Below are 22,397 nucleotides of genomic sequence, written 5' to 3' on the forward strand. Positions count from 1 at the left end.
GTGCCAAGTATGAGAATTCAGGAGGAGGGGAGAAGTGAGCACCTGAGCTGGGCTTGCTGAGAGTCACTCCAGGTACGTGGTGGCAGATGGAGCTCACATCCTGAGAGAGGCTGAGAGGTGAAAGTCATAATGAACAGCCTTCACAAGGTAAAAGCAGAAGAAATATTAGAGCTGTTACAGGAGAGCAAGCAGGAGATGTTCAGATTTATGAGTTCTTTTGGAGAGCAGCCATGGTTTGTCTTTATTTCCTAGTAACTGGTTCTTGATTTGAGCTTTGTCAGGTCATCAGATTAGTGCCATCAGCTCTGAAGGGTTTTCAGCCCTTCCTTTGGATCATCTAGCAGGCTCAAAATGAACATGTGGAGTGCAAGCAGGATCTGCTTTTGGGGGAGCTGTCCTGAAAAGCAAAAGCAATGGAAAAAAGTAAGGAGAGAGAGAGGATTTTATTATGGCACCATCTGTCTCCTCGCTGTTAATATTTCTCTCCCCTCTTTGCAGTGATTCTGAATATTTAAGGGTGGATGTTGGGTTTAAGGGTTTAAGGAGGGATGTCAGAGGAGGGAAGGTTCCAGAAGGGACCATGGCTGTGGCTGTCCCTTCACAGAGAGCAGGTTCTGGCTGAAGGCCCCTGTGTGACATCGATCTTAAAAGTGACACACAGAGCGAGCCTTGGCTTGGAGGGGGGCCAGCAAGTGAATTCTCATTTCCTTGGTCCCATTCTCTCCTTCCTTGCTTTGCTTCATTTGAGGGTTGTGATGAGGCACCAGACCTGTCTCAGGCAGTGTGCTTTTGCACAGCACCTGCAACAGACCCCTACTGGATGTTACAGCACCCTGGCAAGGGCTCTGCTCTCCTGTTTTTCAGCTGACCCAGGGATTTCAAACAGCAGTTTCATTTTTCCTCTTTTAATTTAATTGCAGAACGTAAAAAGAGCTTTTGACTTTTACTGGTGGAACCTGAGGAGGACTGAAGTGATTTAAACTCGACAGACCTTAATCGTGCAGGGCAGCCTTCTAAACTTTTGTTTACCTCCTGTGAGCTGCTGAAGAGAGGAGGGTAAAAAAGGGAAGAAAAGAAAAAAAAAAAGAAAAAAAAGGCAGCTTTCAGTTACTGAACCCCCTCGTGGTATTGAATTCTAACCAAGTACATCCAGCCCTGCCAGCCAGAAATGCCAAAAGGAGGAAAGCTGCTGAATCAGAGGAGAATCAGGATTGGGAGGATGGTAGGGAATATGAGAGTAGCACTGGGTGAGTTCATTTGATAGACTTATTGCTCTTTTGTATTTGCAGATCATCTGGGAGCAAACTTCTCGAGGTTTTTTTATTATCATCGCTGGGTTTTGTTCCTAAATTATTTAGCAAATGTTTCCTGGGAGCTACTTCCAGCATATAGATGAGTTATCCCCAGCTACTTGCTGGTCTAAGGAATAAGTTCTGCAGCTCTGAGCTGAGCTTGCAGGATGCAAAATCTTTGAGCACCCTGGGCTGGGTAAACGAGGAGCTCCTGGTGCTCTGCACCCCTCGGGTTCAAATCTTATTTACAGGGTGGAGAGTGGTCACTTCAGTGCTGCTGTTTCAATTCTTCTACCCCAGTGAGTAACTCTTGAGATTTAAAGGCTCCTGCCACCTCCTCAGAGCCCCCCTGGCACTTTGTGCTGCTGTGGGGCCCTGGTGGGCTGGCAGCACGTGGGAGCTGATGGGCACCGAGGTCCAGCAGCAGCACAAGGTCACCAGGCTGGCCTGGGGCCCTTTCCTGACCTTCCCATGGCTCTGCAGTGTCCTTCTCCGTGGCTCCTTGGGACAGATTGTCCCTCAGTCACCAGCTGGGAGCATGGGCATGGTTTGGGAGGTTTGCTGAGTGCCCTTCTCTGCCAGGGTGGAGCAGCCCTGGGCACTCAGGGTGGACAGAACTTTGCAGCCGCGGTGGCTGGGATGGAGCCCCTCCTGCTGTGGGCTGGTCCAGAACCCCCACATTTACCAGGCAGTCACTTCTCTTTTATTTCCCAAGCAGAGACATCTTTGACCCCAAAATGAAATGATCCCACTGCTGGTGGGAGCTCTGAACAAGTGTCCATTTTCCTGAAGACTTCACTGGGTGTGGGAATCCAGGGCTTCCCTCTGGCTGCCCTGGCAGGTCTGGGACCCTGGCAGGGGTCAGGAACCCCCCTGGACAGAGCCCCCAGAGACACTGGCTGTGATCTCTGCCCATGGAAAAGAGTTTTCAATCTTACAGGATCAATTACAAGCTCTGAGTGTTTGATATGAGTAATAATTAAGTGTGGCACAGGTGCAAAAGTAAAATTTTAGGATTCTAGATAAGGGGTCCAAAGGGGACAAGATAGAGGAAATTGGGTGTGCCTTGTCCTTTTTCTCCTTCTTCATGCCCTCCATGTTTCACTGTGGTGTTGGCATTTTTCTGTTGGTTCAGGCTGGGGACACACTGTCCAACGTAGGTGACAGATATTGGCACGTTATTGTAAATCCAGCACAGGTAGTTTGTGGTATTTAATGTTTGTACCATCCCACTGAGGGCAGAGCCCCACACGCTGCCCTGCAGGACAGAGCTGCGGCAGGGCAGCAGAACATGTTAGAGATAAACAGAATAAACAACCTTGAAACAGCACAGACCAATTATGGCTTCTGCTTTGGCAGCGGGGCTGACAGACAGAGACTTTCTACAGTCTCAGAGTCATCAATACCTCAGATTCTGACAACTGGGGTGCCAACCCAAACCCAATTGGATTTTGAGGCACCAAGCAGCCCCTGTGGCACGTTTTTAGCTCGTTTATTGTTTTGAAAAATGCCAGTCTGGTGGCATTATCAGGAAACTGAGGAGATACGGCAGGAATGTCTTTGCTGAGCATGGTTTGCTACAGGAAGCTGTGCAGTCATCAGCTGATTAATGCCAATTTATTTAGAAATAGAGTCTGGCCGTGGCTGTCTGCTGCTCCAAAAGATCCTGTTGTGTCCTTTCTCCACCACACTCGCTGGAGCGTGTTTGCTAAAGTTGCTGTTGCATATGTTTGGGCAATAAAACATTTACAGCTATTTCAGAAATTGCTGCAGTAGGCAGTTTTCCTCATTAATTTTACCATGCTGGATGGGATTTCACGAGGTGTGAAGGCGTGCAGAGTCATACCTGACACCATCCCTGTTCCTGCTTGCAATGCCAACCTCTTTAAGGAAAAATGAAATCAGAATGGGATGTTTTGGGGGAAATGGAATTGGCAGCTCCACATCCAGTGATCAGCCAGAGAATCAGAGAAAATCCTGAGCTGGGAGGGATTCACAAGGATCATCCATGTCCTGCTCCTGCAGATTTACTCTGATTGTTCTTTGCTCCTTCTTGCCCAAGACTATGAAGACTTTCGAATACCTCCGGGACCCTGCAGGGAGAAACGGGCTATAAAAATATAACAATAATGATTTCTTTCTCCCACCTCCATCTGAGGAATCTCTGAGCGTGTTTCAAATATCAAAGAGCAAGAAACCCATTGTAGTGCTGTCCCCTGGGTAAAGGTGGGAAAAGGAGGCCCTGAGAGGTATCAGGAATTGTACAAGGCTAAATGGAAAGTGAGCAGCAGATCAGGAGACAGACCTGAGGGCAGAACCTTTGGGTTCTGACCCTTTTTGCAGGAGTTGTCCTCATTTTGGGAAGAATTTTTTTAATCTGTGCCCTTAAACACTTCATATCTGGTGGAGATTTGGATGTTTCCTGCAGAAAGAAGGCTTCTCTTCCATTTTAAAAGTGATGCCTGCATTAAAATACAACAAATCAAAGAATGCTCTGCTCCATCCTCTGTCCCAGAGCTGTATCTCAGCCTGAGTCTCCTGGAAATATTAAGACAGATGATGGATAGAGACAGGTCAAAACAGAGATGCTCTGGAATTATCCTTTTCATATTCCAAAAGAACGAGCTCATGTTATTCCTCACTTTCAAATTTGTCCCAATTTATGGGGTAGATAAGGCTGGAATTTTGAAGGGCAACATCACGAATTGCTTTTCTTATTGATCGAGCTTTTAATGTGCCAACAATGAAAACAATAAAACTTGCATTTAAAAACAAACATTTCTAGCACAGGAGCTGCATTAAAATGACACAAATTGCTTTTGTGGGCTGAATTTAACAGAACACCCATGAGGTTCCACTTAAAAACAACAAGCCAACAAAAATCAAATTGCATTGTTTTACAGGCAAACAAAATGGTGAGCACGCCTTGGGCTACGTTTTCAGCGTGTTTTCTTGGGAGATCAAAGCTTAAATCCCATTAACCCTTCAAATGTCAGCCTGGTGAGTTCCTTGCCTTTACCTCTGAGCTTCTGGTGCTGCCTTCAGCAAGGAGCCAGGGCTCTGCCTGGGTCTGCTGCTGTTCCTCCTCCTCCTTTCCCCCACCAGCATCTCCACCTTGTAAGTGGGCAAAGTTCAAACAGCCCCTTTAGCCAGCCCACATTTCTTCCCCACTTTACTGACTTGGAGATCTGGCCAGGAGCCAGCACTCAAATACATTTATTTTGGGTTTTACCGCTCACTGTGATGCCTCAGGTTTTGGCTTTTCTATTTTTCAGACTCTGCTTTAGTGTGTGGGTCTGGGCTTCACATGAGGGGATGCTGAGCTCTCTGCACAGAGCAGGGAGACAAAACAATTCCTGCTCCAGCTGGGCACCAAGGACAAATGATCCAAATCTCAGCCCAGGAGCACAAACACCGTGGGCTGGAGAGAGAAAAACAAGCAGGGTGGGACTGCCTGGGCTAAAGCTGGAATGGGACAATGAACTCCAAGGTGCCAATGGAGCAGAACTGATCCCAGAGAGAGCCCCCGGGAGCGCTCGTGCATTTTGGGACCATTTTGGTTCATTTTGGGACCATTTGGGTCCATCTTGGGTTCATTTTGGGACCATTTTGGTTCATCTTTTGTTCATTTTGGGACCATTTTTATTCATCTTGGGTTCATTTTGGGACCATTTTGGTTCATTTGGGTGCAGCCCTGGCTGGGCTCTGGTGCTGCCCAAGGTGGATCCATGGAGGAGATGCTTTTAATAAATCCCTGCTTTATTCTTTAGCTCTGTCCAGCTCTGTTCTAGGCCAGTTTTTGTTACCCCCCTGGCAAGTGGCTGAATGAGGCTTTGTTGGCCAGCAGAGCCATTTTGGAGCAAATTAAGATTTGTTGGGTGCTTGTTAAAGACCTCTTGGACATCAGGTATGCTGGTGGTGGATAGCTGGTCGCTCACAGTGAAGGAAAGCTGATTTATTTTGGTGTTTGTCACCTGCTCCAACCACCACTGGCCATCTGACATGCTTCCTAAATAAATGCCCACCAAATTCCACTTCCTGAGGGTTTTCTGCTTTCTCAGGGACAATAAATGAATATTTTGCACAAATATGTGGTGGGCCAGCTCCTAATCTGCCTCACCCTCATTTCCCTGCTCTGCTGGGGCCTTGCCTCTTGGGTAAATACAAAAACCCTTCCAAGCAGTTGTTAATTCCAAATATCTGCGTGTCCACATACATGACAAGGATCAGGAAACAGAACAGGTGCAGCATTTTGGGATTTGTTTGGGAGCAGGGAAAGATTTGGGAGCAGGGAAAGGTTTGGGAGCAGGGAAAGGTTTGGGAGCAGGGAAAGGTTTGGGGACCATGGAAAGGTTTGGGAGCAGCAGCTTCTCCCCCTTTTGGGACTGGTTTGGGGGCATGGAAAAGTTGGGGAGCATGGAAAGGTTTGGGGAGCAAGGTTTGGGGAGCAGCAGCATTTTCCCCCTTTTGGAAGTGGTTTGAGAGCAGGGAAAGGTTTGGAAGCATGGAAAGCTTGGGAAATCAGCAGCTTCTCCTCCTTTTGGAACTGGTTTGGAAGCATGGAAAGGTTTGGAATGATGGAAAGGTTTGGGGAGCAGCAGCTTTTCCCCTCTAAATATTTGGGAGCTGTAGGATTTATCCACCCCAGCCTGTGGTGATACTGAGAGTCCCACGGATGCTTGAAGCATTTGGAAACGTGCCAGCAGAAAGGGGTCAAAAGGGAGGATTTTTTTCCCCCGTGAAATCCAGGAAAAAAATAAAAAAAGTACAGAAAGAAAGGGGAAAGAAGGAGCCTGAAGTGAGGAGCTGTGGCAGAAGGTGGACGTGGCCCGGCTCACCCAGGAGCAAACTGCATTTCCCCTCTCTGGGCCTCCTGTGCACATGCCAGAGCTGACTGCAGAAATGTGCAGCTCCAGTGCCAGCCCACAGCTGTGTGCAGCTGTGTCCAGCTGTGCCTCCCAGCCCCTCACAACTGGATTTTCACACAGGAACATCCCCTTCCCAAAGGGCTCCCCCAGCTCGTGGAAAACACAGCCTGTTGTTGGGAGGGCATTTTGGGGAGGTTTTTACACCCCCAAATAACTCAATTTGAGATTTCTTTTTCCAGTCCCACACCCTCCTGCCCCCTTCCCTTTAGGAATGCCTCATCCTTGCTCTTTCCAAGGGAAAATGAGAGTTCAGCTCACTGAGCTTTCCTTCTGAAGGATTGGGATGTGAAACCTTGAAAGGCCAAGGACACAAATCTGATCTGTGAGCAGGGACAGGACCTGGGGGAACAACTGGAGCTGTGTCAAGGGAGGTTTGGTTGGATTTTAGGACAAGATTTTTCCCCCAGAGGGTGTCAGGCACTGAACAGCTCCCCTGGGAACGGGCACCAAGGCTGCCAGAGCTCCAGGACAATGCTCTGAGGGACAGGGTGGGATTTTTGGGACTGTGAAGGGTCAGGAGATGGACTGGATGACCCTTGTGGGTCGCTTCTCACTCAGGATATTCTGTGATTCCATGAAATCAGACCCCCAAGGTTGTGTCCTCCTGAACACCAGCAGGGACACTGCCACAGGATGGCAGTGCCTGTTTGTCACCCTGCAGTGCCCATGTGGCATGGCAGAGTCCCTAAATCCCTAAATCTGTCCTACGAACCTCAGGCACAGAATAAAATCTCCCTTTTCCCTAAATCTGTCCCACAGACTGCAGGCACAGAATAAAATCTCCCTTTTCCCTAAATCTGTCCTACAAACCTCAGGCACAGAATAAAATCTCCCTTTTCACCCTTGATGTCCTACAAAACCCAGAATAAAATCTCCCTTTTCCTTAAATCTGTCCTATAAACTGCAGGCACAGAATAAAATTTCCCTTTTCCTTAAATCTGTCCTATAAACCGCAGGCACAGAATGAAATCTCCCTTTTCCCTAAATTTGTCCTACAAACCCTGGGCACAGAATAAAATCTCCCCTTTCCCTAAATCTGTCCTACAAACCTCAGGCACAGAATAAAATCTCCCTTTTCACCCCTGATGTGCAGGTGCTTCAATGCCATAAATCAACAACAAATGCCATAAATCTGAGGCAAATGAAAGAATAAGAAGAAGAAGAAAAGAGGAAGAATATTTGAAAGGTTTTTATTAGTTTAGAAGCTGGCTAATGATGGATTGGATGATTTGAAAGGTCTTTTCCAACCTGAGTGATCCCATGAAATTTGCTGGATAAGGCTCGAAGAGAATCTCTCATTCAGGAGCAGAAGGTACAGAAGTTTTGTTATTTTCATTCCTATTTTTAATTTACTCTAAATCTGTGAAGAGGAAAACTGAATTTTATCATGGGTGGGCAAAAAAAAAAAAAAAAAACCAAACAAAAAACCAAAAAAACTCAATAACCCAGCCTTTTCCAATGTCTTCATTTCTGGCAGTTTGGGGGTATTTAGGAGTGGCAGAGGTTGTTATTGCATATAGGAAGGTTTTATTGCTTCCCCTTCAGTGCAAACTCGGTTATGTCTGTCCTCTCAATTTCCCCTTTTGCTACTGGGACGAGGAAATGAAGAGAAAGGAGGGAAACACCAAAAAAGGCAGCACTGGTTTCCCTTTGCCTGCCACTCAGAGCCTGCCCATGTGTTTTGGGGGAGAGGAGAAACCAAAATGTATCTCCAGACACAGATTTTGCCTTTTCAGACAGGACTGGAGAGGAGCTGGGAGGGGATTGCCTGTGCCACCCTCTGCCAGGGGTTTTGTCTCTGCAGCTCGGCAGCTCTTGCAGAGGCTTGTCCCAAAAATCACATACCACAGCCAGACCTGCCAGGACACTGCTTTTCCCTCAGTTTTCCAGGGGATTTCAGGAGCGTGGGGAGCTGCAGTAATGCTGTGCTGGAAACCCAGATCCAGGGAGAATTTCCCTGCACAATGGGTTGCTTTTAGAGAGGTTTGCTCCAAACGCAGAGTCCAATTTCCAATGTGAAGCGAGGTGTGATTTTTAATTTAGTTTTGTATGGGTTTTTTTTGGTTTTTTTTTTTTTTTTTGCCCCTAATCCCATCATCATTATTCTGCTCTGAGCCCCTCTGCCAGAGGCTGGGGCTGGTTTGAAATGCAGCTCCTTCCCCTGGTGCTTGCATGGAAGAAAGGCTGACCTGGGCACTGGGTGGCCGTGCCCAGCACTGGTGGCACAATGACAGGATTCCAAAATCCTTTAAATCCATCCCCTGCTCTGAGGCTGCTTTGCAATTAGTTGGGAATATCCCTGTTTTGTCCTTGCTGTAGGATGATGGATGTGGTTTCTTTCCACAATGGAGAATTCAGATGGGTTTTGCTTCCATCTGAGGGTTGCTGTGATGCAGCACAGAAACATCATCCCCTTACTGGGTGCTGGTGGTGCCTCTGGGGTGGGAATGTGGGATCCCACCCCTCTGGTGTTCCCACAGGGTGGTGCTGGACTCTCCTTTATCCCACAGACACGCTGAGGTTGGCCAAGTGAAACTTTTCCGCGGCTCTACGTTCTCACGCGCCATTTCTGTACAGGAAAGTTAATATCTTGGGTTTTTCCTTTTGGGACAGCCAGGAAGTGAAGGCATCAAACAAGCAGGACCTGGTGGGCTCCGAAGGCATCCTGGAGGCATTAGATATGGCTGGCATTTGATCCAACAACTGAGGCTTTCCTGATTTCTTGATTCCCCCTTTTTTTGTGCCCGTGTGCGCACAATGGGCCCCATTATGAGCGCCATGTGCAAACCCCAGAGAAGGGCAGATGTTTCCCACCCAAAAAATTCATTCCTCTCCGGCTGAAACACAGAGAGGCCTCTCCCCAAGACCTCCAAGGCACAGAGGTGCACGTTTCTGGGGGTTTTGTGCACATTTGGGGAGCAGCAAAGAATTCCCTCCCTGCCTGGTTTGCTGACGTTCCCAGCAGGAATAAAAGCTGGGATGGTGGAGGAGAGCGGCTGCTCTCAGCTGGAGCGTGCTGAGGGCTCTGGGCATGGACACACCTGGACTTTGGGAGAGATTTTTCCCATCAGAATAATTTCCTGATCGTTGGTGTTGATGCTTCTCGGATAAAAAGTGCTCTTGGAGGGGGTGGGATTGATGTGCAAGTGTTTAAAGAGGGATCGCTTTGTCTAAAAACAGATCTAAACTTAAAATTATAGGTTTAAAAGGGGATCAGCGAGGTCTGAAAGGAGATCTCTGGGTCTAAAAAGGGATCTCTAAGTCCAAAAGGGGATTTCCAGGCATAAAATGGGATTTCTAGGCCTAAAAAGGGATCTCTAGGTCTAAAACAGAATCTCTAGGCCTAAAATGGGATCTTGGGGGCCTAAAAAGGGATCTTTAGGCCTGAAAGGGCATCTCTGGGTCTAAAAGGGAATCTCTGAGCTTGAATGGGCGTCTCTGGATCTAAAAAAGGAAATATCCAAGTCTAAAAAGAGCATCACTAAGTGTTAAAAGAGTTGTCCCTGGGATCCAGGATGTGCACACCCCAAAGTGGCAGCGGTGGCAGTAGGAAGAGCAACCCCAAAGCAAAATTTTGTTGTCACCAGCTCAGCCCAGAAAATGTGTCCTTCTATGAGCAGCTCTGCTCAGCCATGGCCTGTCCTGCCAAAAACACATTTCAGGGAAATCAGGGCATGGGAAAAACGCAGCCACTCCCCACATTGGTCACTTGGTATCTAAGTGAGGTACAAATTGGGGTACCAGGGTGATAAAGGGCGTTCAACCCAGGAAAAGGTGCTGGAGGGGAATCTCTTGGGAAAAAAAGGCAAATTCTGGTATTTTCTAGCTGTGTGAAATGGGATAATGTTCTCCTGCAGTGAACTGGAAGAAGAGAACATTTAAATTCTAAATGTTAAGCCACCAAAATATTGATAAAGGGATACTTTTCATTTAAGCTCTTTCCTCCCTGTGAAAAACCATTGTTTTGGGGACAAAACCCAATTTATTGACTCAGTTTCAACTCAAGATGGAGCATTCCTGAAGTGGAGGTGTGCTTCCGGTCCTCTTCCAAATTAAATGCTCCAATTTTCCATTTGGAAATTACTTTTCACTTCCATTTTTGTATAGCACGAATACTTTTTTTTTAAAGTATTTTTTAATATTGATTTTAATATTAATAGAAAAGTATTTAAAAAAAAAAAGTCAAAATAGAAATGGAATTATTTGGATTTTAGCTGGAGCTGGGGAGGAAATATTTTGTGTGGGAACTGAGAGGATCTTTGAGTATCTCAACATTTTGAGCCCTCCTTCTTCTGATTTTCCAAAATACACCTCAAAAATGTGGGGAAAAGCAGAAATCCAGGAGAGATTCCAGCTTACAAGGAGCAGCTCAGTGTGAAGGTCAGCTCTCCATGTTCTTGCACAGCACGTGCCAGAATATTTCACTGCTGGGACAGAAAGTCTGTATTTAAGTAGCAATAACTCACACGAGGGATTGACAGATTGGAATGCACCTGGTTCAAGCTGTTGGTCGCTAATATCATTCCCAGTTTTCTCTGCTGAAAGGCAGCTGGGATAGTTTATGGGATGTCCAGCCTTTCTTAGAGCTGTTTTACTTAAATATGCCCCCAAATTAAACTCCTGGGGTGGGGTCCCTCGAGGGACAGATAAATTTAGGAGTGTGGTGGAAAAGCCTCCGTGTTTCCCACATGGCTGCGCCAAACTTGTCCCTTTAAAGACACCCCAAAAAAACCCAGAATCTCCCCAAAATTCACCAGTTGCTCCTGAAAATCGAGGCCAAGCTCCTGAGCTGGCAATATTGTTTGAAAACAATGGGGCTGGATTAGATGAGAATTATTTTAACACTTCGGAAGGCTGCCAAGTCATTTCCTTCTCATTTATTGATTTTTTCCGTTGCCAGTAAATATATCTGCGGCAGCAGGATGAAAGGAGAGGGGGGGAAAAGCAAAGTGTTAAGAAGGAGACTGAAACAAGATATGTGCCCTGAACCTCTGGGAAGGAGGAGGACATTTTAAGGCAGAAGGAAGCAGGGGATTCATGGAGGCATTTCGCGGGGTTAGACGTGGTAGCAGACAGCCCAATATTATTTTCCTTGCCTGATCCTTTACTTAGATTGGCTCCTGTTTCTTCCCCTCATTGTGCAGTCCCTGCATGAGCTGCTCTCCCTGTAAAGACATTCCACCTACATTCCTTTGCCACCGGGTGAGAGGAGGGGGGAGTGCAATTATGTGGGCAAGCCAGACACAAAAGGCTCTGCTCCACAGCTCAAGCTCATAAACTTCAGTTAACTTTTCCCCTTTAAAAAATATTAAAAACCCCTCAAAAAACCAACCAAAAAAAAAAAAAAACAACCAAAAAACCACCACCAAAGACTCTGTTCCTCTCCTACCAGCCTGAAAATGAAGGGTTTGGAGCTGTAACTATCCCACCTATAAATATTTCCCTCCCCAGCACTCTGTAGATCACCACAGAATAAATAGGTTTTAATTTTTTTTGGCAGCATCCACACTTCTCTCTGGCTTTTTTTTTAACCTGCATCTCTGTGCTAATCACAGAATGCCAGAATGGTTTGTGTTGGGAAGGACCTAAAAGATCCTCTCGTTCCAACCCCTGCCATGGGGAGGGACACCTTCCACCGGAGGTGGGAAAAGATTGAAAAGTTCCTGGGATTAAAATGCCATAGGTGAATCATTTTCCAGGGATATTCATGTCATAATGGGATCTAATGGGGGCCATTATGGCATTTATCCAAGAAGTTTTCCAGGCTACAGGTGTGACCTTGCTTTTCTCCATCCTGGAGAGTCGTGTCTCAAGCTACGTCAGGGAAGGTTTAGGTTGGATATTAGGAAAAAATTTTTCACTGAAAGAATAATAAAATACTGGAATTGTCTTCCCAGGGAGGTGGTGGAATCACCATCTCTGGATATGTTTAAAAAAATAACTGGACTTGGCACTTGGTGCTGTAGTCTAGTTGTGGTGTTAGGGCATAGGTTGGACTTGATGATCTTAGAGATCTCTTCCAACCTCATTATTCTGTGATTCTGTGATTCTGTGATTCTGTGATTCTGTGTCACCATCCTGGCTGTAAATCCTGGGAATATCCCACCACAGGCACTCCCAGAAGGGAACTGGCTCTAGAAGGAGACATGGAGCTGCCTCTGAAAGCCCTGGGAGACACACAGACCCAGCGGTGATGAAATCCTCCAGCTGAGGAAGCTGCAGTGTGGAACAAACTGCTTAGAACAACTGGACCTTTTCCAGGTGAACATCCTCAGGGCTGTGAGCAGGGCAGGGTTTTGTTACTCCACTTGTGAACTTCATTAGCTGGGCTCTCATGGTGGGCAGGGCTGTGGAAATGCTGCTGCCCTGCTCTCCCTATTGATTTCTGTGCCCCTGCACTCCTTCTTCCCATTTTGTCTAATAAGCAAATTTCATTACCTGACTTCACAATTTTTCCTCTGGGCCATTAGAATTGCTTGACTGTATTCCTGGCAGAGCCCTTAATTAGAGATGGATCAGAACTGATGTCATTAAAGTGATCCATTAACCACACTCTTCCTGTGACTCCAAATGCAGGTGGCTCAGAGAAAATGTGACCTGGATCCAAATGGCCACTGGGTTCACTGAGCCCTAAACCTCCTCAGACAGCCAAAGATTGAGGAAAAAAAGTCAAATTAAACCTTCCACAGATTGTGCCTCAGTTGTCCTGATGCAGGAAACGTCTCTGGGTTTATCCTGCAACCAAAGCATTTGTGATGTGCAATCAATTTCATTTCTCACTGAGTTTTTTGGAAGGCTGGGTCCTTACTCCAACAAGGCAAAAATGTTATCATTTCTCCTCTAGTCTCTTCTGAGACACCGACTTTCCTCTTTAGGCACCCTTGAGAGCTCTCTGGAAGCCAGTCCAATTTTTTTATATTTCCCTATAAACCCCAATTAGGTTGGAATCTATTTGCTGAGAGAGACATTTTGGCTTTCTGCTGCCTTGTCCAGCAGCCCGGGCACTTGCTGAAATAAATTTCAGCTCTTTTTAGAGCTGGACGTGGCCAGAGGTGGACACAGAGGAGCTGAACACGATGATCTCAAAAAAGATGCTCTGAATTAAGCAGGACGTTGCTAAGCCACGAGACTGCTGCAGTCTCCAGCCAAAGTTACAGCACTGAGTCCTTGCAGAAAATGGGGTTTTCCAAGGGAAAAAAAGTCTGCAAGGACATAACCTGAGCTGGTTATAGCTGGAAAAAGCTCCTGAAGTCATCCAGGATTTCATCTTGCACCTCTTACAGCATCCACAAGCAAACCAAGCAAAACCAAAGAGCCTCCCTTGTCCCAAAATCTGGAGTCTGCAGACTGAACTCTGCCTGGTTCTGGTGATTATATTTATTTATATGGACATGCAAATAAAAATAATGTTTTGTTTTCCCCATTCTTCATGGGCTGCCCCAGTTTTTCCCCAAGGATGGTTCAGCACATATTTCACATCATCATTTTGAGGGTTGAGATTGGATGGGCTTTAAGATCCCTCCCAGCCCAAACCGTTCTAGGATTTTATGATCTTCCTAGAAAGTTTTTCCCACCTCTCCACCAGGCAGAGGGGGTTAATTTGGCCTTTCCCTGGACCTAGCAGGGCAGCACCTGCTAGCAGGGTGGGGTGTTCCTTTGCACAGCTTGTCAGAGACAGATTATTATTATTATTATTATTATTATTATTATTATTATCTGAAATAACACGTTCCTTTGTCTATGTCCTACCCCACAACCTTCAATCGAGCCTCGCTGGTCTGTCAGCCCTCGCTGCCAATTTTGCTGCTTTCCCTGTTTGCAGAAACCTTAACTCTGTGTTTGAATTGGCCTGCAGGATGTGTTTGAGGAGGGCCAGGGACTGAACAAAAATGGGAGACTCTCATCCCCCCAAAAAGAAGTGTAATTTGCCTTTAAAGGCTCTTAAACAGCAAACACATTCTGTCTGATCCTCCTTAATAAAGTATCCCAGCAGTGCTACAGTGCCTTATTTGAGGTCTGTGCAGTCTCATTAAATTTGATGTGTCACAGAGGGCTTGGACATGTGAAAGGGAGGCTGCAGGAACCAGGATTGAAGTTTGCCAGATTTGCTAAGGAAAAATGATTCATTATGGCTTTGCAAAATGGACACCCTTCAGGCTCCCCGCTCCATTGATGGTGCGAGCAGGGAACGGGGAGCGGAGGGGCCAGAGCAGCCTGCAGATTTAACCCTTATTAACAGCTGCTTCAATTAAGGATTCGGTTTGATCTGGGCAGATGTGCTCACCCTCCTGTGCTCGGAGTAAAGAAAGGAAAGGTTATTAAAGATTTAAGGGCTGGATGGTGCAGTTGGCAACTCAGGGCTGGGAGGAGGGTGCAGGCTCCAGGGTGTGCTCAGGTGCTGCAGAGTCCTCTGTGAGCCAGCCCTGCACCCAGAACAAATGCTCAGAGCAGCATCCTGCACCCCAGAGCCTTGGGAAAGGGACAGGAGGTGATGGGAAGTGGTTTTGGGCCACCCCTGAGGTGTAGCTGTGGTTTGAGACTGGAATGTGCTGGTGCCATGGAGCTGCACAAGGACCACTTTGGTGGGGCAGTCTCCTCCTCTTCTCTATGCAGAAGAAGAGATTTCCTTTCCTTTCCTTTCCTTTCCTTTCCTTTCCTTTCCTTTCCTTTCCTTTCCTTTCCTTTCCTTTCCTTTCCTTTCCTTTCCTTTCCTTTCCTTTCCTTTCCTTTCCTTTCCTTTCCTTTCCTTTCCTTTCCTTTCCTTTCCTTTCCTTTCCTTTCCTTTCCTTTCCTTTCCTTTCCTTTCCTTTCCTTTCCTTTCCTTTCCTTTCCTTTCCTTTCCTTTCCTTTCCTTTCCTTTCCTTTCCTTTCCTTCTCCATGCAGGGAGATGTCCTGGAGCTCTGGTTTCATGGATTTGTGCCTTGTGGGGTCAGTAGATGATGGCTTTGGGGCACAAAACAATGTTGATGCTTTGGGTTTGTGTGTTGGAGCTTGAGTTCCAGTCAGTTCTTGCCCAGCTGATGTGGACAATTCCCTTAAAAATTTGACCCTTCTAATGCCTCAAGTTTGAGCTTTTGTATTTCCCACCTTCTGGGCTGCATTTATAACTCTGAACTCCAGATAAAGTGCCAGCAGCTCTGCTCACAGCTCAGGCACACAGAACAATCCTTTTCCAGCCCAGAACCAAGGACACTGCTGCAGCTTCAGCCCCAGAAATGCAAACAGCAGGGAATGGAGGGGAGCAACCTGGGAGGGTGGGACTGCAGCACCTGGAGCTGGAATTGACAATTAACCCGATATGGAAATGGAGCAAAACTTATAAAAGTGTGAAAACTCATGACCTGGGGTCCACCTTGGGTGGAACCTTGGCCACGATCCTGTACAGCCCAATGTGTGTCCTTTAAAAACCTTTTAATAAATCCCTGCTTTATTCCTCTAACTCTTTCTAACCTCTGTTTCAGGCAGCCTCTCGAGACATCACTCCCAGCTCTGAATATTCTGTGATCTGGGACTAAAAGTGGCTCAATGCTGAAAAGAACATCTCAAGTATCTTCCCTGTGCTTTGCTGGGAGCAGAGGCAGGGCAGGGCAGGTTCCCTCTGCACATTTTCTTTGCTGGTGGTGGGTGAGGAGAAGGGAGGGTTGGAAAGGTGGTGCAGGGATGGTGCCAGCACAGAGTGATACTATTTTGGAATACAGCACAGACAGGTTAGGAGGGACACCTACAAGGAAAGCGAGCTCAGCTGGATGCTGTCCTGGGTCAGTGACTCCAGGCAGCAGCAGGAATCAGGGAATTTAGGGATTCCCACACTGCCCTTGTGATGGGAGCAGTGGCACAGCCAGGATTGAAGGCATGGAAACCTTAACCTAACTTTAAGGTGTTAACCCTGGGAAAAAGGCTGCAAAAATGAGCAACAAGCTCCTCTCACATTGCATCCCTTCCTCTCCCTCCTCTCTCTCTGAGAGCCTACAGCCCAAAATTCACAATAAAGCCACATTTCAAGTCAGGGCACCAGAGGGAAAAACAAAGGGAGAGGCAGGAAAACTGATCTGGGGGATCCATGTCTATTCCTTGGGATAGCAACAAAAAGGAGCCAACCCACCACGGGGGATTTCTTGATGCTGCAAAGAATTCTCCTGATTTGTGGCATCTGAGTGAGGGGGCCAAAAAGAAAAAACATTTGTGCTTTTAAAAAGGTTGTAAATCACGTCCTGAATGTTCACCATTTACATTTCAAGTGAAATAGGATGTCAAACCATTTTGCTTTATGTTTATTTTCAAATACTGTACATTTTACTGTCCACTTTCTCCAGTGCCTGTGCCATTTAAATCATATTGTATATAGCCCAAGATGCAGGGGAATATAAATCTCCCAGGGTGTGTGTATACACCAATTATTCTTGGGAAATGCAGCCAGCCAGAGTTCACAGTACCTGAGATACATGAATACAGTGGCCATGATATTTCTGGGCATCTTTTTGGCTGAGATTCTTACCCAGCACAGATTTAAGGATAAATCCACCACGTTTGGTGGTGTGACACAGGTGAAAAAACGCACGTGAAATGAGGTATTTTAATTTTAGGGAGCAAATTTCAGCTGTAGGCACATACAGATGCTGCGTGATAAATAAACTCTCTCAACTGCATATTTAAACAAAGCATTAAAGCCTTCACACTTCCTGTTGGAGAAGTATTTTATTCCTTCCCCTTTATTTATACAGCGTGGCAGCAAGAGCAGGAATAAATTTCATCAGCTTCTCACTGCTGAGACGCACAGGAACAAGATGAAACATTGTTCAAATAAAATGTAAATTTAACTCGCCTGCCTTGTCCAGTAAAACACTGCGGGACTTGGCGAGGGAGAGGGGCCACGGGAGGGATGCTCTGGGTGTGAGCCATCACTGTGTGGAGTCGTGGGGGTATCAGGATCCAGGCTTTGGGCTCGGCTCCATCCCCGTGTCCATCCTGGGAGCAGGCACAGCCATCCCCTGGCTGCTGCAGCTGGGGAAATTTGGTTTCTTTTGGAGCTCTGCCCGGTTTTTGCTTCACTCAGCCTTTAACAAGGTGAGAGTTCCCACCAGGGCTGCTCTGTGCTGCCCCATTCTCTGCCCTTTCCCGAGTTTGGGTCTTTTCAGCTGTTTCTCAAAGGTTTGCTTCTGTTCCAAGCTCCCCACGGGTGGAATATTTTCCGTGAATCCTGCTCTGCCTTTTGTGACCTGTGGAGGTGCCACGGGGTTGAGGTGTGGATCTGTGCCCAGCCTGACCCCCCCCCTGCTCTGCTGGAGCCCCCAACCACGCTTCTGGTGCAGAAAGGGGCAGGATCTGTGCCCAGTTTGTGCTTTCTGGGCACTCTGTGCTTTCTGTTTGGCTGTGCTCTCATGAAAAAACATCTCCCTGCCAGCAGCGTAATGAGAGGTTCGATTGCCTCGCCTTGAAAAGAGAAACACGGCTCCCCTGAGCTCAGGGGGGGAAAAATCCATGTGGGTTGACATCACCTGAGCTGCTCAGGTGGAAATGGTCAGGTGAGGGGCACATGGAGTCATCCCCATCCTCTAAAAATCAGTGCCATGGGGAATTTGATTTGCTCTGCCTTCATTTGTACCCGTCTGCCTCGCAGTGGAGCTGGAAACTCCGCTCAGAGGCAGTGCTGGATCCTCCCTGAGCCACCCTCCTGGTTAATTAAAAGATATTCTTCCCTATAGCTCCAAGCCCAAATCCCATTTACCAGGCTTTCTCATGGGCAAAGAAAGGCTGAAACTCAAGCTGTAAGGGCTAAATAGATCCACATTGTGCTGTGGAAAAAGAAAAAAACCCAGCCCACATCCCAATTCAGTTTAGCTGCTTAAAACGCTGCCTTGCTTATTGCCATTGTTAGAAAACCTCATAAATCATGAGATTACTTTCTCAGGGTCTGTCCTAGGCGCTGTCCTGAGGGTGGAGAGATTTGGGCAGCGCAGGAAATCGGGATGTTGGCTCAGCACACGTTCAAATCAGTGGGCAGGAGTAAATCCCCCCACCCCAGAGACCCCCAAGGCTGAGCCTTGCACACCAGGGATTTGCACAGGCTGAGGATTGCGGAGCCTCCAAAGCATTTTAGGGAGCTTGCAAGGCTCTGCTGCTTTGTGTCTGACATTTAGTGTGGCTGGAGAGGCTTTGCAGTCACCCAGATCTGGGGATGCTGCTGAAATTTGGACACATGACATTATTCTGCCTTATATTTTCTAAAGGATATTATTCCTCAGCTTTTTAGCATCCCGAGGTCTGGCAGCTCTTGGGATTGAAACTGGAGTAGAAAAGATTTCTGTCTTGGACTCGGTGCCTCTGTTGTACTTCCAAAATCCCCGTGATTGAGGAGCTCTCCTTAACAGCTGTACAGGTGCACGTGCTGAAAGAAATTATGGGTTGGCATTCCAGCCCAATTTCTGCTTGTGTTAGAGGTGATATTTTGATAAAGAGCTGGTGGGATAAAACTGAAAAGGATTTATCCCCACTAGGATAAATCACGAATCTATTCCTTTAAAAATCTCCATATTTACAAAACCAGGAGTTTTTTGCTCAGAGCACTTCAGTTGGTTTAATCTGTTGCATTCTGCAGGCACCGAGTTTGACCCAATATCCCAATTTTTCTATGGAAATGAGGGGTATTGAGCTGAAGCTGCCCTTTCCCAGCAGTGGGACAGGACTGGCAGGGCAGGTTTCTCCTGCAAACACTGGCATGGCAGGGGCAGAGCTCTTCCCAGTGACCTGTTGGGTGGCTGGGGAGAGTTTTTAATCTCCCTTTTTCGTTCATCTGCCTGGCTGGCAGAGGGTGGAGGATGAAACGGGCTCTGTGTGTGTGTGTGTGAGCACCACGGGCTCCTGCCCCACGCTGGGGAAGCCAGGATGGATCCAACCCCTCCCTTCCTGAGCCTAAATTTAGCTCCAGACCTGCCACACTCTTCAAGTCAAACTGGGACAAACCCCAATGCAGGGCGAGCAGCTAGGAGCAGCTCAGAGATAAAATATTCCAGGTCTTTCTCATTACAATTCTCCTCATGCAAGATTATCTTTGATTTTTTTTCCATAGCTCCTCCACACTGGCAGCCAGAGGCTTTGTTTAAAACACATCCATCATTATCACTGTAATGTATTATTATTATTATAACTTATTCATTCATATAGCATTTTTCTCCCAACAACCCGGGAATCAAAGTGGTTTACACTCTTGCTGTCTGAAAGCAATCTGAAAGGAGAAATTAAGGGCGGGGGGAGTGTTAAAAATACCTAAATAAAAATCTGTGAAACTGGTTTCAGGTTCACAGTGAAAACTCCAGGTGTAAGTAGGAAAGCAGAAAAATTATGGTGAGGAGCTGTGGGTAGCTGGGAAAGAAAATTTTGTTGTGTAACAAGATATGAAAGAGAATTTAGAAGAGGCTTTGCCTCGTCTCTGCCTTGAAGGATGATCTCCAGGTATCTGTGTGTGATACACAATAGATCAGCTCTGCAGCAGGAATCCAGAGCTTGCTTCAGCACGGGGACATCTGGGAGTTCAGGTGGAGATTCATGGCATAATTAATAAGGATGGAGGCTGGTGCAGAATTCCAGTGATACTCACATTTTAGGTTCTGCAGGGCTGGGCTTTCTTTGCAGTTATATTTTAAAAAAAACAAACCCAAAACCAGTGGAAAAAAAAAGAAAAAGCCCAACAAACCCACAACCCCAAATAAATGTGAAGAAGGGACTTGTTTCTGTGTGGGGTTAGCTGTGAAAGAGGGGAGGTAAAACCCAAACAAAACCCTAATTGTGCTCTTCCAAAGATTAAAACCACCTCACATCTGCCTCACTCCAACAAAATGCAGCAGAAGACCCTGAAAAGGTTGTAAAGGTTGTGTGACATCTTGATTTTAGAGCTGCCCAGACTGGAGAACCCTGAAGCCTTCAATAATTCATTGTTTTCTCCTCCTAATTTCCTCCCCTGCTCCGAACGTGCCCCGTGTATTTCTCGCTCAAGGTTTAGCTCAAGGTGATTCTGTCTGCGCAGCTTTTCCGTGCAGCCTCTTCCCTTTTTAATTTTAATGCAGCATTTTGAGTTTGTCTCCTGCAAACCTCACTGTCTGCTTTGTGGAGTAGCAGGAAGGCAGGAAAAGATATGACTAAGGAAGATTATGATATCATTCTGGTTAAGTGCAAATGCATTTTAAAAAATGCTTTGGCTTCTTACCAAGAGGAAGTGACAGATGATCTTTGGCAATTTTATTAATGCATCTTTTCTGTGTTGTTCTGCATATCCCCATTAGTTTCTAGAAGCAGACAAGGACCAGCATTAATTTTCTAAATCTTTGCTGTCTTCTCTCGAAAAACCTTGTATAGATATGGAAAACTCCATCCCAGATATGATTTTTTTTTTCTTTCTGTATATATGTGAAATCCTTATTTGAATATCTGCCCACTGGTTATTTTATATCATCATTTGCATAGTTTAGCTTCCTCCTGGCTCCTCAGCAAGATTTAAATATAACAGCCACCATCCCAGCGTGTATGAACAGGTCTGGGAGTTCACCTGGATGTCTTCAGGGAGCTGTCACTTCCTCAACTGGAAAATAAGGAAAAAAGCCACAGTGGCCAAGAATTTCTTGGTGCTGACAGCCAAGGAGCTCCTCTGTCACCCCTTAGGGTCACCTCTGAGGTGACCAGGAGTGGCTGCTCTGTAAAATCTCTTTCTTGCTCCAAGCCAAGAGTTTTATCCTTTTCTGCCCCGACTTCCTTCCACTACATGTCCAGAGCCTTTTCTAGTGGGATTATTTAATTCTAGCATGGAAGTATGGCTATAAAAGCAGGTGTCCATGTGTCCAGGGATGCAGAATGAGCCTGAGTGTCCTGTTCCAAGGGCCACGTGGTGTTTGTGCCACAGCAACAGACAAGGGGCTAATTACAGGATCAGGGAAATGCTGAGAGAGACGAGTCAAATACAAAATATTCAATTCATTTAATATTCCTGATGAATAGGCAAATTACTCTAATCACATTAGTTATTCTATTCATTTATTAGCTAAGAGTGATTAGCAGTGAATAGCTGTAAGAGGATCTTCCAGGTGCAAAAATTAGGCATCTATAGTTTCATGATGTTTATTTTCAGCGGAAGATAATTGTCTCTTTAGCTCCTCTCAGACACACACACACACACACACTGCCACACACAGACCCGCTCCCTTTTGTCCAGGCACGGGGGAAAAGGTAGGAAAAAACCCACACAGGTGTGGAGAGATAAGGCCAATTCCCTGCAGAATTTAACAGGATTTATTTCAAAACAGTCGGGAAGAGATTTCTCCAAGATTAGGCCAAGTTAATGCGGAGGGATTTGGACGGCGGTTCCCACGGAGCGCTCGGATAATGCCACTTTAAGCACCAGGCTCTGCTTCCTTCATGCTTGATTTGATTGTGCTGGAGAGTGGGAGCTTGGCTGGGTGTGCAGCACAAATGGAGCCCAGGGCCCTGGTGGGACGGTGGCACTGCCACCCTGCTCCGGTGGCGTCCCTCGCCAGGCTCCAGGTTCCTTCTGCTGCTGTTCCCGTGGGATAAATGCAGGATCAGAGGCTGGCTTGGGTTGGAAGAGGTGGCAAAGTCCATCTAATTCCATGGGCAGGTGTGGGAATGCAGGGCTTCCCTCTGGCTGCCCTGGCAGGTCTGGGACCCTGGCAGGGGTCAGGAACCCCCCTGGACAGAGCCCCCAGAGACACTGGCTGTGATCTCTGGACATGGAAAAGAGTTTTCAATCTTACAGGATCAATTACAAACTCTGAGTGTTTGATATAAGTAATAATTAAGTGTGGCACAGGTGCAAAAGTAAAATTTTAGGATTCTAGATGAGGGGTCCAAAGGGGACAAGATGGAGGAAATTGGGTGTGCCTTGTCCTTTTTCTCCTTCTTCATGCCCTCCATGTTTCACTGTGGTGTTGGCATTTTTCTGTTGGTTCAGGCTGGGGACACACTGTCCAACGTAGGTGACAGATATTGGCACGTTATTGTAAATCCAGCACAGGTAGTTTGTGGTATTTAATGTTTGTACCATCCCACTGAGGGCAGAGCCCCACACGCTGCCCTGCAGGACAGAGCTGCGGCAGGGCAGCAGAACATGTTAGAGATAAACAGAATAAACAACCTTGAAACAGCACAGACCAATTATGGCTTCTGCTTTGG

At 46.6% G+C, this 22,397-nt stretch overlaps 1 long non-coding RNA gene across 2 annotated transcripts; it reads left to right on the forward strand.

Moving 5' to 3' along the window:
* The first annotated feature begins 1,116 nt into the window (after positions 1–1,116).
* Positions 1,117–17,038, forward strand: LOC115498347 (uncharacterized). Of its 2 annotated transcripts, XR_012051850.1 has the most exons (5): positions 1,117–1,247; positions 4,196–4,292; positions 7,314–7,532; positions 12,332–12,481; positions 15,683–17,038. It is a non-coding gene; the product is annotated as an uncharacterized lncRNA (long non-coding RNA). The 2 variants fall into 2 exon arrangements; XR_003963743.4 differs by having other exon boundaries at positions 12,332–17,038.
* The last annotated feature ends 5,359 nt before the right edge of the window (positions 17,039–22,397 follow it).

The sequence above is a fragment of the Taeniopygia guttata genome, chromosome 24 (genome assembly GCF_048771995.1).
Source record: "Taeniopygia guttata chromosome 24, bTaeGut7.mat, whole genome shotgun sequence".
NCBI lineage: Eukaryota > Metazoa > Chordata > Aves > Passeriformes > Estrildidae > Taeniopygia > Taeniopygia guttata.